Raw genomic sequence first — 18,147 nt, forward strand, 5'->3', positions numbered from 1 at the left:
AAAGCTTTGTGTGGCAGCTGTATCAGGGGACAGCCTAAGTGAAGTGAAGGGCCCTGCCTCTTTTCCTATCTCCAAGGCATTTTTCTCTTGGGCCTTATCAATAAGCCATGATCTTAGGGTTCAAATCTTTCTGGTCTTCCGGACCTCCTGTCTGAGAAGCTTACCCATCAAACCTTGCCTCTGACCTAAAACCCTCTTAATTTCCGGTTCCAATATTTTCCGTTGTCAGCACCACGAGAAGGTAACCTGTCCTAGCTTTGTAGATCGAAGTGGGAATGACTTCTTGGTAAAACGCAGCTGGGAAAACTAGCTTTTCCTCTGTGGAATTTTCTTCTGTTCTTCTTGAAAACCTGACCTTTTCTCCTACTGACAAGAAAAGGAAAAAAAAATGCTTTATGGCAGAATTGATGTCATAGCAAGACAAAATGCGTGTATGTCCTATAAAAGCTTTCCATATGGAATGTGCCCATATGCAGCCACAACAAGCTATGTCTATGTAAACTGGAGACGATAACAAGACTTACATTTATGCATATATGTAAAATCTTATTAAGGATTCATCAGAGATTGTGAAGCATGTGAAGCACATCTGTTCTATGAGATCTCATCAGACTCAAGGTGATCTTTATTTACATGCCATTAGTCAAGGTTACACAAGGACTGCTGTAGGTTTTTAGAGGACAACATTAGAAATCAGAGATGGATGAGACCATCTAGGTGATTCAGAGACGCTCTGCCTGGTGCCCTGTGCTCACTGACGCTTCTCTCAGGTCAGTTAGAATAGATGCAAGAAATCAGGTTGCCATCAGCTCTGCAGGAGTCTCTCCTTTTTTAGAGTAGATTGAGTTCTCTGGCCTCGTTTCACTCTGATTTAATCTTATCATTGACCCCTGGAAAGACAGTGAAAGTTTGAGTATACATCCTGCTTATCATGAGTGCCTTTGGAATGCCTTTAAGAGAAGAGGAAGATTGGGGCTAGTAGATACAAACAATTACATTTAGAATGGATAAGCAAGGAGGTCCTACTGTACAGCACAGGAAACTGTATCCAATCTCTTGGGATAGACCGTGATGGAAGATAATGTAAGAAAAAAAAATAATATATATATATATATGTATGTATGACTGGGTCACTTTGCTGTCCAGCAGAAATGGACAAAACATTGTAAATCAACTATACTTCAATTAAAAAAATAGAGGGGGAAAAGAGTAGATTTCCTTGTATGGAAGCTTTGAGCCAAATGACTCCCCACCATCAGCTCAGCAATGACCTAAACCACAGACCATCACAGAGCCCTTCCCATTTGCCTTAAGGACCAATAAAGAGAGCAACACACACCTCCCAACAGGGTAGGTAGCTTGACAGGAGATGCCATAAATAAGTAATTCACTCCCAGGTCCAATTTCTTTTGTTTAGTTTAAGTGTCCAAATACCACCTTGTTGTTTTATTAATGCAGGTGTCTCATTTCCATTCTCAGTTTCAAAGCTGATGGAATTGGGAAAACAAAAACAAAAACAAAAAAAACTTGCATCTATTAGCAGGCCAAAGTCCATCCTGTGAAAATATGTTCATTTGATCTACTGGCATTGTCTTCAGTTTGTTTGCTCATGACACATAGCTTTCTGTCCTGTAGTTATTTGTGCCTTGGTACTGTCTTAAAAGACGAAGCCCTGCCTGGCTGTATGTAAATTGGCCTCTACCAATCTGTGTGATCAGCTTGCAAAGGAAAATTGGCTCTCATCCTCTAGGGTGGATCATTAAAATGAGCCCCAGATGTGTCTGCGTGATGGTAGAGAAGCTCAAGAAAAGGTCTGCTCGGAGGCAAGCACCAAAGCTGAACTAACTGAAGGACCTGGAAGAGATGCAGGAAGACTCAGAACCAGAAGGAACTGTAGAGATGGTCCCGTCCAGTTTCCTCCGAGAGCCGAGAAAACTGAGGTCTCGCCAGTTCAAATAATTTTTCTGACACTAGCATGAACTGGGAGAAAAGACAAGAATAAACCCAGTCCTCCTGACCTCCCCCCCATGCCAAGACTAACACCTGAGGTTCTTAATAGAATTACCTAATCCATAGCTTCATGTGCCAGGAAATATCCAAAGCCATAGCATAACTATGCTACTTCTTTGAAATCTTAAAATTACCTAAAGATAAGTAAAAACAATTTTTTTTATTAAAAAGCAGACGTATTTATTTTGCAGAAAAGAAGGAGAAGGAGAAAAAAATTACATGAATTTTTAAAGAGAATCCACATCTCAAAGAAAGGTTATGCTTGGGGCAGCTAAGCATAGACTCTCAGAAGATACACGCTGCCACTGCTCAGGGCACATCCTGTGCTGGTTTAACACTGCCTCTCATGCCCAGGAACTCCTTTCAAGTACCACTTTGGCTAATTACTTTTTGTTCTGGCCATTTCCCTGCTCTGTCCCAACATAAGCAAATACAAGTACCTAAGCCCACATATGCTTGAATCTGCTTGGCTTCCTTCTTGATGGATGGGGCTGGGGGCGGGGGGATGCTTCAGTCTCTTATGCTGAAATTTCAATTATTTTTATTTTGTCTGCCATATTCTTTGGGGACTATAGGTCCAATTAAGCACTACTAGGACTAGAAAGGAATAACTTATACACACACACACACACACACACACACACACTCAATTCTACATGATGCTCTGCATAGTGCTTTTTCTTAGTTTGGATAACAAAGATGTTACTCAAATTCCTATCTACTTGTTTTTCTTCATTTTAATTTACTATCACTCCCATGTTTTAAAGGGTAAGCACAATTTTTCCCCTTCACTTCATTTACCTCCTGTCCTAAAAAAAGGAGTTACTCTTAGAGTTTATTTAAAGCTTTTCTGGTATGTGGCATCTGCTTTCTGAAAGTATACACTGAAAGCCTGAACACTTTTACACTCCTTACCGAATGTCTTAAAATTTGGTCAGTACAACAGCTAGAATTATTTAGGTAGGTATTTCTGATTCACATCCATCCAGAGAAACAGGCTAAAAAGACTTGTCCACATAGCTCGTTGCCCCGATGGCTCCAATTCCTTACCACTTCTTATAACCATGCACTTTCCCTGGTGTCTTTGCAACCCTTCCTAGGAAGTGGCAGAACATACTTCCCTGTTCTTTGATTAGAACTTTAGTTATGTGAATTGCTTTGGCTAATGGTATCTAACAGATATGGCCCTGGCAGAAGCTTAAATGGTGCTTTCATATCTGCCTGCTTGCTTGTGTCTCTGCCATTACCATAAGAAGATCATTCTCAAGCCTGATATACTCAGGAGGAGGATGAGAGACAGATGGAGCAGAACTGAATGGGGGTACCCAGTCAGCTCCAGATGTCTGGGTGAGTCAGCCAAAACCAGTATTTGGTTATTTTATTTGAGAACTTTGAAGATATCATCCTACTGACTCCTGATTACTGTTTTGTTTAAAAATTATCTGTTACTATTAACTATAATGGAAAAAATAAAAATCATAAAATTAAACAATTAAAACTATCTTTTATTGTTTCCCACCTGTCTATTGGCAAGATTTTTTTCTTCCTTATTTTTCAGCAGTTTTAAATGTGATGTGCTTAGACACGGTTTTCTTTACATTTATTTTTCCTGATGTTTTTAGTGTTTCCTAAATCCGTGGCTCAATGTCTTTCAGGGTTGTTGTTGTTTTTAAATTCTCAGTCCTTATCTTTTCATGTATTGCTTCTGGCTCATCATTGCACTCCTCTTCTGCCAGGATTTCAATAAAATATCTGTGTTGATGTTTTTACTATATGCCCTGTCTCATATTCTTATTGGTATTTCCCATTTTTTGTTACTGCTGTTGCTCTAGGATTCAGAATGGATATTTTCTTATGGTTTGTCTTCCACTTATTAATTCTCTTTTCATTTGACTCTAATTTGCTAATAAATTTATTCACTGAGTTCTGAATTTCAGCTATTGTTTTACTTCTAAAATTATCACTTGGTTCTCTATGTTTTCCATTCATCTGTCAAAATACTCATTGATTTTTTTATAATTTCCTGAATATTTCAAATCTCATGTGATACTCCATTTTCTGTAGATTTGTTTCTATTTTTAATTATTTCTCTTATGGTTAATTTATTTTATTATTATTATTATTTTTTTTGGCTGCACCCATGACATACAGAATTTCCCAGGCCAGAGATTGAATCCAAGTTGCAGCTGTGAGCCATGCCACATCTGCAGCAATGCTGGATCCTTAACCTACTGCACAAGGGTGGGAGTCAAACCCACATTACTACAGAGATAATGCTGGATGTTTAACCCACTGTGCCACAGTGGGAACTCTGATTGGTTAATTTTTATTGAGTGTAAATATGACATCTGAAAGATGATAAAGATGATTTGAGATTTTAGATAACATTATTTTCCTCCAGAGACTTACATTTGCTTCTATCAGGCTAGGCTAAGGCATTTGCAATCCCAGATCACCTTAATGCAATCAAAAATTGAGATTATTCAAAACTGGTCCGTTTCTGGTTTACCCTTTCTCCAAGGATATAATTCTTCCTGGTCCCAAAGCCTAGGTGAGGGTTTCCAGGGCATTCCCCATCCTTGGCAAGCCATGATCTTCATTGTTGTCCTCCTAGATTTGTGGAGAGATTTTCTTTGATTCTCTACTGCCTTCTCTGAAATCAGCAGCTGCCTCCAAGAGAAAGCAGTCACAAATACTGAGCTTGGCTCTCTGAGTTTGAGTTTTCTTCCAGATTTGTTCCTGTAATTCTTCAGTGCCTTAATAGCTATCTTATGTCTTCAAAAAGATTTTTTTGCCCATATTCTCTCTGTGTTTTCAGAGCGAGAAAACAAAAAATCTCAAAAAGAATATTGAGATACATCGGAAATGTGGACTGGGAGTTTGGGATTAATAGATGCAAACTATTGCATTTGGAGTGGATAAGCAATGAGATCTTGCTGTATAGCGCACGGAACTGCATCTAGTCTGTTGTGATGGAACATGATGGACGATAATGTGAGAAAAAAAATGTGTAAATACATATGTATGACTGGATCTCTTTGCTGTGTAGTAGAAATTGACAGAACACTGCAAATCAACTGTAATTTAAAAATAAAAATCATAAAAAAGTGTGGGAAACTTAAAAACAATGGAATGATACTTTTCGGACATTGGAAGTTTAGAACCTCTCTTTTTAATGCGGGAGTATTTGGTCATTATTTTGTTGTTGACCTTAAGTCATTTCAGCAAAAGTTGAATCAGAAAGGGTCCTGATGTAACATTCTATTACGTATCTTTCCTACCTGTTTTCTTTTTTCTATTTCTTTCTTTTCTTTGTGTGTGTGTGCTGTAGTTTTATTCCAATGTATTTAGGTGTGGATTTATTTATTCTGTTCATAATTTGGTTGTATCTGCATGTTTTTCTTTGATTTGAGAAACAACCATCTGTTATCTCTTAAATTTTTGCCTGTCTTCAAATATTCTTCTGTGTGGAACTCCTCTTAGACATATGTTGGGCCTTCAGATTCAATCCTCTTTGTTTCTTACCTATCGTTTTCTATCTCCTTATCTCTGAGAATAATTCCCCGCCTGCTCTCACATCTTGTTCTCTTTGGATGAATTCTTCAGCTCTATTCACTGGCATATTACTTGCTCATTCATCTGTATCAAATCTCTTGTTTACTTAGCCATTGAGTTTTTATTTAGTTTTTCATTTCCTGAAGTTCTTTTATATGTTTACTTTTTAACTCACAGTATCCTATCTTGCAATGTTCTTTCTTTTGATTCTTTAATGATATAAAATATACTTATAGCATTTTTTCAGTTATCTCTTATGTCTGCTACCTGCTGTACTACCGTTTTTCTGTTGACTGTTTGCTCTCACGGTGACTCATTTCTTTGCATGGTCCATCATTTTTCACTAGTTGTTGACATTTTCCCCTCTAATCCCCGAGAGAACCCCTTAATCCTAAGTAGTGGAATTGTTCCTACAGGATTGTTTGCATTTCCTTCTGTCAAGGCTCTGGACATATTACTGAATGCGGACTAACTTTTGTGTTTGTTTATTTCTAAGTTTCACATTTCTTTACACTGTGGGTAACAAAAATGTGGACTTCATAACTTCATGGAACACAGGTTTAGAACTTTATTTTTTTCCCTTATTTTGGTTTATTCACAAATTTACATATATATATTTGCCCATCATTACTCTGAGAAGACAACAACCTTCTTTCCAGCTTTCTGGGTTATTGGGCAAGCCTCAGATATTCCCAGATTTAATAAGAAGCTTCATTCCAAGCTCCCCTCAATGCATGGATCCAAGTTTATGCATCCTGTTCCACATGTGGACAGCAAAATCTTGCCTAGTTCTTACTGTCTGCATTTTGGTCTGGTATCCCCTGGGGCTTTACTGCTTCATTTCTTCTCATGATTCCAACTTTGAGTTTCTTCTCTGTTCTGACACCTAGGCATTTCCCTTTCTATGAAGTGAAGTAATGTGTTATATTTTATTTCTGATATTTTCATATGACTTAATATCATGTAGAAGTTAAACATGTGAAGTCAGTCCATCTAGATTTGAATCCCAGCTCTACCGCATATTAGCTATATGACCATGACTACCTTGGAACATAATTTTCCTAATTTGTAAAATATGGGTAATAATACAGACCTCATTGGGGATTAAGAAGAATAAAATAAGTGGAGTGCCTAGAGCAGTATGTGACCCATATTAAAAGTGCAATAAGTTATTAACTCTTATTATTGTTCCTGCTATTTTTCTTACGGTCATCACCACCATTATCAGCTCATGCATTCCCATGTGTTTCTACCAAAAGCAGAGCCCTTTTTTAATGGAAATGCTACAGTATATTTTCTTTTTAATCCCCAAACAGTATCACCCTACCATCTGTCATACTAAGCAAGAATCCCTCCTCTCCAGCTCATGTAGGCTCAGAGGATGCAAATCAAGTTTAAATTTAGTCTGTGTAAACTATAATTAGGAAGAGTGAAGTGTTTCAAGGGAAATTTATGTATTTTTAAACTAATAATAAATAATTTTTATTATCTCTCTCTCTCTCTCTCTCTGAATCATCTGAATCATGGCTCCTCTACATTAGGGCAAATAATTGAAAGAAAGGAGTTGAAGATTAGTGATACCACCAGTGGCTCAACTATCAAAACACGCTTTGAGTTGAATACCCTGTTGTGAATCCCCTAGAGACAGAGGTCCTCAGACGTGAAGGCCTAGCAAGAATGAACGAAGTGGGGGATAATGAGGGAGGCTTTGTAGTAAAGTCTGATGAATGACTCCTTGACATTCTCTGATCTCTGACATGACAGGCATATGGTGTTTATCAATAAATAAAAAGGCTATAATTACGTTGAGGCTGAAGCATTCAGGGCTTGGTAACATTTGGTAAGCTGGAAAGCTGTCTGCCCTGCTCTTTCTCCTGACAGGTGGAATAAAATGAAATATCTCCATAAAAATCTACTCCATAAAAATCTACTCCATAAAGAGAAAGTACACGATGGTCTTTGGTCATATTTAGTTTCTCCAAAGAAGCAGTAGGTCATGCTCTAATTTGTGTCCATAGATTTATGTTAATATATTATTTAAATGACACTTCAATGTAATCACAATCAGTCCTTAGAGGTTTCAATGCACAGCTCCTAAAAATATCCCTAGCCAGAAGGTCAGGGCTTTTCATGGCACATGCTTAGGATAAAATCTTTGCTTTCACTGGTAGATTTTTTTTTTCTTTCTGTTGCATCTCATATTCAATCTTTAGGAAATCCTGTTGGTTCAACCTTTAATCTATGTCCAGAATCTCATAATTTCCCTCCATTTCTACTGCCACGACCACAGTCTGAGCCTCTCACCTGAATGTTATTATTACCTCTTAATAGTCCCCCTGCTTATCACTTTATGGTCTAGAGTGATCTTTAAAAAGATTTGTTGGAAAGCTAGAGCTTGAGGTAAAGAGTATTGTATTGGAGTTTCCACTGTAGCTCAGTGGGTTAAGAATCAGACTGGTATCCATGAGGATGAGGGTTCAGTCCCTGGCCTTGCTCATTGGGTAAAGGATCCAGCATAGGTCACAGATGAAGCTCAGATCTGGTGTTGCTGTGGCTGTAGTGTAGGCCAGCTGCTGCAGCTCTGATTTGACACGTGGCCTGGGAACTTCCATATGATGTGGGTGAAGCCCTAAAAAGACCAAAAAAAAAAAAAAAAAAAAAAGAGGAGGAAGAAGACCCAGATTACCCACATATCTGACCTCTAGTTGTCCTTTTCACTTAACTGTTGTCACTAACTACTTATGCAACTTTGGGAGAGCCAAGGGATGACAGTGTCAGATGTCTCATCTTTATAATGAGTTTTGGAAGATCCATCCATCTCTAAAAGTCTGTGATTCTATATAAAAAAATAGACCAGAAAGTAAAGAGACTATTTTTACAAACATACCAGAAGTTACATATAATAATAAATAATCAGAATAATTACCCTAATAAGCTATTTGCTTATCCTGATAATGCTACCAATGCTCAAAATATTCTTGGCATTTGTATTCTGAATTTTCTTTGTAGCAGGGTAGTGTTTAAGAATTATTAGGAGTTTCTGTTGTGGCTCAGTGGTAAGGAACCTGACTAGTAACCTGAGGACACAGGTTCAATCCCTGGCCCTGCTCAGTGGGTTAAGGATCTGGCATTGCTGAGAGCTTTGGTGCAGGTTGCAGCCATGGCTTGGATCCCGAGTTGCTGTGGCTGTGGTATAGGCTGGTAGCTGTAGCTCCAATTCAACCCCTAGCCCGGGAACCTCTATATGCCATGAGTTAGGCCATAAAAAGACAACAACAACAAAAAAGAAAGAATTATTAACAAATGTTTTAATCTCAGCCAGTAAGACACAGAGCTAGGACTTGAACCCATTCAGTCTGGCAGCAACATCTGTGACCTTAACATCTATGCTATAATTTAATTAAAGTTACATTTCTTTTATGCCAGAGTTTGTGGACTGAATTGATCTATTACAGCCTAATCTAAGATTATGAAGGTTTATGTCTATGTTTTCTTCTAAGAGTTTCATATTTTTACCTCTATACTTAGGGCTCTGATCCATTTTGAATTAATTTTTGCATGTGGTGTGAGATAAAATCCAACTTTTTTTTTTTTGCATGTGGATATTCAGTTGTCTTAGCACTTTTGTTAAAAAGATCATTCTTTTTGCACTTAATTATCTTGGCACACTTGTCAAAAATCAGTTGACTATAGGAGTTTCTGCAGTGGTGCAATGGGTTAAGGATCTGGTGTTCCTACAGCTGAGGTGTAGGTAGCAACTTCAGCTTGGATTCAGTCCCTGGCCTGGGAACCTCCATATGCTGAGGGTGCAGTCAAAAGAGAAAAAAAAAATCAGTTGACTATAAATATATGGGCTTAATTCTAGATGATGAATTTTTTATTCTGCTGATCTATATGTCTAGTTTTATTCCAGTACAATGGAGTCTTGATTACTAGAGTTTTGTCCTAAGTTTTGAAATCAGAAAGTATGAACACTCCCACTTTGTTTTCTTTTCCAAGACTGTTTTGACTATTCTGGGTCTCTTATAATTCCATATGAATTTGAGGATAAGCTTGCTAGTTTCTGCCAAAAAAATAAATAAATAAATAAATAAAAATTTAAAAAAATAAAAAAGCAGCTGGGATTTTTGAGAGATCGCATTGAATCTTTACATCACTTTGGAAAGTTGCCATCTTAATGTTAAGTCTTCTAATTCAGAATTCAGAATCTGGGATGTCTTTCCATATGTGTAGGTCCCCTTTAATTTCCTTCAATGATGCTTTGTAGTTTTCAATGTTCAACTCTTGCTTTGCTTGGTTAAATTTATTTGTATTTTATTTTTGATACTATTATAAATGGAATTTTTCCTTAATTTTATTTTTGGATTGTTTATTGCAAATGTATACAAATGCAATTAATTTTGTATTGTATTTGTGCTGTATTACAATTGGCTTGGCTTTTGGCAGTTTGACTATGAAATGTGTGTAGGTGTGGGTCTCATTAAGTTCTTCTACTTGGAGTTTATTGAGTTTCTCAGGGTGTAGATTAATTTTTTTCATCAAATTTTGGGTGTTTCAGCCATAATTTCTTTAAATATTCTTCCTATTATTTTTTTTCGCTTTTCCTTCTGGGACTCCTATTTATGAATATACATTTATGATAGCCACAAGTCTCTGAGTCTCTGCTCGTTTTTTTTTTTCCCCCTTTTTTTTTGGTCTTTTTAGGGCTGCACCCATGACATATGGAGGTTCCCAGGCTAGTCGAATTGGAGCTGCAGCTGCCAGCCTACACCATAGTCACAGCAACGTGGGATCCAAGCCACATCTGTGACCCACACCAAAACTCACGGCAACACCAGATCCCTAACCCACTGAGCGAGGCCAGGAGTCAAACCAACATCCTCAAGAATACTAGTCAGTCTCATTAACCGCTGAGGACATGATAGGAACACTTCTGCTCGTTTTCTTATTTCACTAGTCCTTCTCAGTTTCCCAGACTGGATAATCTCAATTCTATTTCTCAATCACTGAAGTTCAGTGATTCTTTCTTCTGCCACCTCAGATCTGCTGTTGAACCTCTCAGCGAATTTTTCATTTCAGTTGTACTTTTCAACTCCAGAATTTCTAATTGATGCTTTTTATTAATTTCTATGTATTGATAATCTCTGTTTGGTGAGACATAATTCTCATACTTTCCTTTATTACTTTTTAAGATACAGCTTCTTTAGTTCTTTGAAAGTATTTATAATTCCTAATTTGAAGTCTTTGTCTAGTAAGTCCAATTTTTTGGCTTTCTCAGAGATAGATTCTTTTGACTACTTTTTCGCCCTGTGCTTGGGTTTTTCTGCTTCTTGGTATGACTCATATTTTTTGTTAGAAATTTGTTAAAACTGGATCTTTAAAATAATATAATTTGGCAACCATGGAATTCAGATTTCCCATCTCCTCAGTGTTTATAGCTGTTTGTCATTGCTGTTGTTGCTGCTCTTTGTTTAGCGACTTGATGAAGCAATTCTTTAAATTCTTTGTTGTGTCTAGCCACCAAAGTCACTGCCTGGTTAGCTTAGTTATCATCTAACAACTGGACATCAATTTCCTAAGAAATTTTGTGTCCATGTTGGGATATACATTTAATGCTCTAGCAGTTTAAAACTGTTTAGCCTTTATTTCCTGCTTGCACAGGACCAAAAAGTCAGCCAAAGGTGAGATATTAGGGTCTTCTCTGATCTTTCCTGGGAATGTGCACAGTCTTGCAAATGCTTGTGGACTCCTATTTTCTCAAGAATATGGCAGTTTTACAAAACTCCCTAAGGATATCTCATTCCCTGGCTTTTTCTTTTAAGCTATTTAGTCATCATTGGTTACTATGACCTTAGGCAGCTACAATGTTATACAATTGCCACTGAAAGTTTTTTGACAAGTGCCCCAGGAAAAAGACCATGTGCACAGGGTTCTGTGTGAGGTCAAATAAAGACAAGCTCCTCTATGAGTGGAAATTTTTCAGGAAGCTGTCAGATAGGTCAAATAATGACAATTCTCTGGGAATGGCGCATTTTATGGATGCTCCAACACCCTTTTACTCCCTCCAGTGGCTGCTAGGATCCTGTTTTCATACCCACTGTGACTGAAAGGCTATTGGTTTTCAAGACTCCTAGAAAACCTGGACTTCAAGAAATTAGAGAGACAAAGATGGAAATTTGCTAAGATAAAATGCCACAAAGTTCACTATTCTTACCAAGAGTCACCTGCTTTTCTTTAATAAATATGCCTCAAATTTTTGCTGGTATTTGATTAATTTCCAGAATTCTGAAAACACTGATTTTGACAATTTTTTTAGCTGATGCTCTCATTGCTTTTATGTGAGAACAGATTTTCAAAGGTCCTTATTCCACCAGTCCTGAAGTGTTTTCTCTTCTTTCAATATGTTCTTTTTCTTTCTTTCTTTCTTTTTGTTTGCAGTGCACATGCAGCAGCTTGATATGGGAATCTCAGTTCCTAGCCCAGGGATTGAACCTGGGTCACAGTAGTGAAAGTGCTGAGTCCTAACCACTGGACAACCAGGGAACTCCTTCCGATATAATTTTTATAATTATAGTTGATTTGCCATGTTGTGCCAATTTCTGCTGTACAGCAAAGTGACTTGGTGTTATGCATATATTCTTTTTTAAAACATTATTTTCCATCATAGTCTCTCCCAGGAAACTAGATATAGTTCCCTGTGCTATACAGTAGGACCATGCTGTTTATCCATTCCAAGTGCAAAAGTTTGCATTTACTAACCCCAAACTCCCAGTCATCCCACAGCCTCCCCTCCCCTTTGGCAACCACAGTTCTTTTCTCTATGTCTGTGAATCTGTTTCTGTTTTGTAGATAGGTTCATTTGTGCCATATTTGAGATTCCACATGTAAGTGATATCATATGGTGTTTGTCTTTCTCTTTCTGACTTACTTCACTTAGTATGATAATCTATAGTTGTATCCATGTTGCTGAAAATGGCATTATTTCATTCTTTTTTATGGCTGAGTAGTATATAGGTACCACATATATACTTTGTATATATGTACCACATCTTCTTTATCCATTCATCTGTTGATGGACATTTAGGTTGCTTCCATGTCTTGCTGTAAATAGTGCTACAATGAACACTGGGGTGCATGTACATTTTTAATTATAGTTTTCTCTGGATAGATGCCCAGGAGTGGGATTGCTAGGTCATATGGTAGTTCTATTTTTAGTTTTTCGAGGAACCTCCATATCATTCTCCCACAGCAGTTGTACCAATTTACATTCCCAGCAGCATTATAAGAGGGTTTCCTTTTCTCCACACCCTCTGCAGTATTTACTGTTCATAGACTTATTAATGATGGCCATTCTGGCCAGTGTGAGGTGGCACCTCATTGTAGTTTTGATTTGCACTTCTCTAATAATTATCAATGTTGAGTATCTTTTCATGAGTCCACTGGCCATTGCTTGTCTTCTTTCCCTCCAATATGTTCTTAAATTAAGTGTTTAGACACTTTGATTCCTCTTGACCAAGAAAAAATAAACCACATTTTTAAATTTATACTTAATTTACAGAGTTTTTTCAATTACTGTTGTACAGCAAAATGGCCCAATCACACACAGTTCCCTGTGTGAACAGTAGGGAACTGTCCCATTGCCTATCCATTCCAAATATAAAATAGATCATTATTTTGAAAGTCCTGTCTACTTTTAATACATGGCAACTTTTTAGAGTTTTATGGTATCACAGGCAACTTCTCCAAATGATATCCTTTTACGTGGGACCCACCCTTGATTTGGGGTAATGCTGAGCAGCTCACTGATTACCAAGTGAGGAAAAAGCAGTCCTTTCTTCCTCCTTTTTACCTGCTTTCTAGTCAAAATTTTATTTCTTCTGAAACCTTTACATTCTACCCTGTCCTCCTGGTTACAATAGTTTAAGAATGTTTTGCTGAGCTAAAATATAAAACACCACCAGCATAGCCTAATTCATATTAATAAAAGAATGGAATAGAAATCAGGAAACTGATGAATATCACACCACAACCACTTTTCAGAAAAGTGCCTGACCCCAGTAAGAGATAAAATAGAGCAGTTCAGAGTTCCCCTTGTGGCTCAGTGGTTAACAAACCCAACAAGTATCCATGAGGATGCAGGTACAATCCCTGGCCTTGTTCAGTGGGTTAGGGATCCAGCATTGCCATGAGCTGTGGTATAGGTTGCATATGTGGCTTGGATCTGGTATTGCTGTGGTTGAGGTGCAGGCCAGCAGCTGCAGCTCCAATTCGACCCCTAGCCTGGGAACCTCCATATGCTGTGGGTGCGGCCCTAAAATAGACCAAAATTAAAAAAAAAAAAAAAAGGAAGTTCCTCTTTTTTTTTTTTTTTTTGGCTGCTCCTGTGGCATGTGGAAGTGCCTGGGCCAGGGATCCAACCCACACCACAGCAGCGACCCAAGCCACTGCAATGGCACTGCCAGATTCTTAACCCACTGTGCCACAAGAAAACTCCTTACAATTCCTCTTTTTAACTCATACTGTCTATGGATCAATTTGATCTGAGGAGAATTCTGGAAATCCTTAACCAATGCATTTTGGCATTTAGAGAGTTTTGTGATAGAAGTGCCTAGAATGGTTCAGGAAAATGAAGAGGTAGATGTGGGTCTTCTAACATTTTAAAAAAATCTCCAAACTTACCATATTTACCAATCATAAATATTTTATTCTTCCCAAAATTACCAATATGATTGAGATGATGACACCATATATATATATATATATATATATATATATATAGTCACTAAGAAACATACTTTAAGAAAAGGTAAAGATTTAATGCCCATATATGTAAATAATACAATATTTAGACCTAGACTGATTTATTTTGATACATGGTACTACGATATTTCTTATAAAGTAAAAGGATCCCAAGAAAAGGTTTGTTTGCTTTTTTCATGTAAAACTGCTTATTGGTCTTTTTTTCCTAAGGAAAAAAAACAATGACGATTTTTCACTTAAGAAAAGGAAAAGGTAAGTTGAAATTGGAAGAAAAATAGAATTAGAAAAAAAATCTGTTTTTGAAGCTGTGAGGGAAATATTTTATAAACATTTTTCTAGGATTAGAAAAATAACCAACTGTGCAATTAGTTACGTAAGTTAAATAACTTTTATATCCGTGATTCCTCTCTTGAATTGTTCTTTTAAGTTAAAAGAAATCTGTTTTAATTGTGACAGCCTACCTTGAGATGGAGTCTCGATGCCAGTTGAAAATGACGTTGTTCCATATACAAATAGGGGCCAAGTACTTTCATGCAGTGTAATATAAATAGAAACAGAACAGATAAGCCAAAATAAATTATATTCATAAAATGTTTGGGTTGTTTCACTGTGTTTTTGTGGGTATAATTAGATGAATTGCTTTGTTTTGTAAACAGAAAGAAATAGATATCTTAACCATAATTATGCATATCCACATGCATATTAATTTTTATTTCATTATTTTCACTGTTTATGTGATTTAAACACAGTACACAAGCTTTTTTTTATTTGCACAAGATCCCCTCAGAGTCACTGCCAGAATCTGACAGAACTCCGGATTGTGTTTGACTCTCCAGTATGTTTCTTAGTTAATTTATTGGCACTTATCTCTTTGGCAGAGCCTGATAAGCGTATACAGACAGACTTCAGGCTCGCCTTAACTGACACTCCTGCACTCCCATTAACTGGTCACTGTGCTGTCTCTTCCATTCTTTCCTTTGAGCCTCCAAATTTCTGAAGATGCCTCTCACAACAAGGCCATAGACCTGTGGGTAGGCAGGAATATTGCTGGATGAGAAAAGATCAATATTCAGATGTCAGAGAAAACACTTGTAATTATGTTTTCAGGCCCAGAAATTTCACCTAAAAAGAGAAAGCCAAGTCTCTGTAGAGCACTATGATCTTCTGAAAAAAACCACTTCTAGGAACAGATACATTCCCATTCTCATGCCCCTTCTCCATCCAGTGTAGTCACAACATGGGCATGGGCATGGCCTGGCCAAACACCTCCAGTTCCTCTTTCCCATGGTCTTTAAAAAACTCACATATGTATTCCCAAGCAACGGTTGCAAATGCATATATCAATGAGCCTAAATTTTCTGTGCTGAGAGGTTAAGTACTACATTTGCTAAAAACAAATCTGGTATCTTCAAAGAAAAAATTTTGAGACAGTGAAGATGTACACTTTAAGCTTATGGATGTCTGGGTTTTGTTTGTTTGTTTCGCCACACCCAGGGATCAAATCTGAGCCACAGCTGTGAACTACCCACAGCTGCAGCAATGCCAGATCCTTAACTGCTGCGCCACAGCAGGAACTCTACTTGTGGATCTCTTAAAAGATGAATTTGCATTGTAATTGTGTCTCTTTATGTTTTCTTTTAGTTCATTTTTACTGCTTCTGACATTGTCATTAACACAAGTATGTTCTAAGATAAACTTTGAAATATTATAATCAATTTTGTACAACTTGCCTAGAAATTGATGGATAAGGATGCTGATCTGGAAGTTGACTTTGATGGACTAATTTTTTTTTTTTTTTAACTGCCTCTGTATTTCAAAATCTGAGTTCTCTTGTGGTGCAGCTGGTTAAGTGGCTTGAGTCACTGCGTGGCATGGGTTTGATCCCTGGCCTGAGAACTTCCATATGCCAAGGGTATGGCCAAAACAAACAAACAAACAAAAAAACACCTGATTATCAAAACTGATAATTTCTGGTAGTTTCCCTTGTGGCTTAGCAAGTTAGGTTAGTGTAGGTCAGAGGTCAGATAAGACTTGGCTGTGATGTTGCTGTGGCTGTGGTGTAGGCTGGAAGCTGCAGCTCCAATTTGAGTCCTAGCTGGAAACTTCCATATACCAAGGGTGTGACCCTAAAAAGACCAAAAAAAAAAAAAAAAAAAAAAAAACCAAACTGATCATTTCTTTGTCTTTTGCTTAAGGCAAAAGTTTAGTGTGAAGAAGATGTTTATTCACAATCTGATAGATTATCTGTATAAATATGTACCTTATAAACACTCATTTCTACATAACAAGCCTCAAGACATGTTTGTTTGATGAATTTTTTAAAAAAAGAGGAGTTCCCGTGGTGGCACAGTGGTTAACGAATCCGACTAGGAACCATGAGGTTGTGGGTTCGGTCCCTGCCCTTGCTCAGTGGGTTAAAGATCCGGCGTTGCTGTGAGCTGTGGTGTAGGTAGCAGATGTGGCTCGGATCCTTCATTGCTGTGGCTCTGGCGTAGGCTGGTGGCTACGGCTCTGATTAGACCCCTAGCCTGGGAACCTCCATATGCTGCGAGAGCAGCCCAAGAAATGGCAAAGTCAAATATAAATAAATAAATAAATAAAATTAAAAATTAAAAAAAAATACATTAATGGAGTTTTCTGGTGGACTAGTGGTTAAGAATCTGGCGTTGTCACTGCTGTGGGTCAGGTTATTGCTGTGGTGTGGGTTCCATCTTTGACCCAGGAATTTTGCATGCTGCGGGCACAGCCAAAAAAAGAGAAAAAAAAAGTTCAAAAAAAGAAATACATTCATATATTTAGAGTAAAGGAGTTTTCATCAAAAATATCCATACAATTGATTTCAAGGAATTCTGGTTCAGACCCATGATTCGCCAGCTGGTATCAGTCTATTATGTGAGATACCAGCCAAAAATGGATGGCAAGTGTTCCACCAAAGCCCCACTCAAAGGTGGCCTTGAAAGACAGTGATAGAGCGAAATTGTCCACTTGGGTACAGTTTAGGCAGAGTCCCAGTTCATCCACGTTAATGTGGGAAAAGAAGTGGATCAAGTTTAGAATCTATATAGGGAGGTGGCCGCAAATTATTGGCCCATCTGATCAGGGACCTGGAAGAAGAAATGTTGGAAGATTGAGGACCAGAAGTCTTGAGAGGAAGAGGCATGCGGATCTCTATAAGGCCGTGGGTACCAAGTGTGAAGACCTCTGTAGCGTATATTAATGCCCATCAGAGTGTAAGGTCACAGGGGAATCTGCTGAGTTGATGAAAATGTTTTACGTTTTGACCTGGGCAGTGGCTACACAGGTATATACACATGTACATTTAGATTTGTGCAATCAAGTATATCTAAGTTATATCTAAAATTTAACAGTTTTTTTCCAAAGGTAAAATAGGATTTATTTGAATCCCGTTTGAATTTTTTTGCTAGATGCATGACCTTCTGGAAACAATTTCTAGGCCTTGGCTTTCTCAACTCCAAGTGAGAGATTGGACTGGATGATCTTAATTACATGGAATTAAAGGTTTTTTTTTTTTAATTGAAAGAAAAAAAAACTATTAAAAAAAAAAAAAAGACAGTTCTCAAAAACAAATGGTCCATAGACATATGGGAAAAAACTAAGCAACAAGAAAACCTTTTTACCCCAGAAAATACACATATGTTCACAATTAAATGCTAATATTTAGTGTAGTTTTTAAAATTACTATTGCTTCCAAAGCATTCACCCTATTATTTCTTCTTCCCAAAAGAACCCAGAATCTTACAACTGTAGGGTTTGGTAGGGTTCCTTAGTTCTGGGCCATCACAAGTCTGAGAAAATCAATGT

General features: G+C 37.5%; 1 long non-coding RNA gene across 1 annotated transcript in view; it reads right to left on the minus strand.

The window, feature by feature from the left end:
* LOC110261788 overlaps nucleotides 1-18,147 on the minus strand; it is a 24,270-nt gene continuing 6,123 nt past the window's right edge. Inside the window, exons 2-3 of the long non-coding RNA XR_002346330.1 lie at nucleotides 14,787-15,350; nucleotides 1-890 (exon numbers count right to left, since the gene is read on the minus strand). This is a non-coding gene — a long non-coding RNA (uncharacterized LOC110261788). The remainder of the gene's footprint in view (nucleotides 891-14,786; nucleotides 15,351-18,147) is intronic.

The sequence above is a fragment of the Sus scrofa genome, chromosome 7 (assembly GCF_000003025.6).
Source record: "Sus scrofa isolate TJ Tabasco breed Duroc chromosome 7, Sscrofa11.1, whole genome shotgun sequence".
Classification (NCBI taxonomy): Eukaryota; Metazoa; Chordata; class Mammalia; order Artiodactyla; family Suidae; genus Sus; species Sus scrofa.